The following is a 1,106-nucleotide window of genomic DNA, read 5'->3' on the forward strand; positions in this document are numbered from 1 at the left end:
GTTTCCCTTTGTTTTCTTTTCATGTCCCTTTGTTTTCTTTCTGTTTTTTAATGAACACTTACTGAAATCTACTCTCTTAACAATTTTAAAATGCAGAATATTATAGGCATTATGTAGCATAGCAGATCTCTAGAACTTATTCATCTTATATAACTGAAACTATACCATTGAACAACACCTCCCCAAGGAAATGGGGGGATATTTAAAGATATATGTTGCAAAAAAAGATCAAGAATCTCATAGGATTTCTTGAAAGAATATAAAACCTGATGTTTTTTAGTACCTCGTGCCAGTTTACACCCATTAGCTCATTTAACTCTCCTGAAACAAAACAGAACAAAACAAAATTGAGACAATAATTATTTCCTCATGTCTTGAGGCCAAGATGTTGTGGCTTAGCCATAGTCATAAAGCAGTACATGGAAGAGGCTGTGCAGTGTTTGTGATACCAGTGCCTGCTCTTCTTGACTGCTCCTCCTTTACATGAATGACAAGGCTTTAAGAGTAGCCCCTAAAACTAGTGAACCTTCTTTTCTGTAATATTCAAGATAATTGTCATTTAGTTAAATATAAATGAATTATATATACACATGTGAAAAATACTAAATATTTCAACAAGAATTACTTCTATTTGAGCTTACTATCTTATTAAAGCTAAATCATTGCAGGTTATTAAATATGATATTAAAATTGAAATAATTTTATGGCATTTTACCTTTATTTGGAGTAACTCATTATTTGTATAAATCATATCACAACCTTTATGCAATACATCTGGTAGATGGAAAATGACATTTTGATTAGGATGGTTTGAGATTTCTGATGAGAAGGTTGACTTAAGGTCACAGAACTACTCAGAGCTAGAAATACAGTGCAGGAATCTCTATTTCTAGCTCAATGATCCACTCAGTTAAAACAGAGCTCATGTTATTCATAAAGTAAAGTCATCAATCACAAATCTAGTTAAGTAAGAAAGAGTAAAAATTAGATGTTAGGAGAAACAATCATTTATGTAATAAATGTCAACTAGTCTTTCTTTTCAAACTAATTTCATAATATTTTCTCTTCATTTCTTAGAAGAAAAGTTTTACAGATTTAGGAAAAGA

This window comes from Galeopterus variegatus, unplaced genomic scaffold (assembly GCF_000696425.1).
Source record: "Galeopterus variegatus unplaced genomic scaffold, G_variegatus-3.0.2 Scaffold2531, whole genome shotgun sequence".
Taxonomy (NCBI): domain Eukaryota; kingdom Metazoa; phylum Chordata; class Mammalia; order Dermoptera; family Cynocephalidae; genus Galeopterus; species Galeopterus variegatus.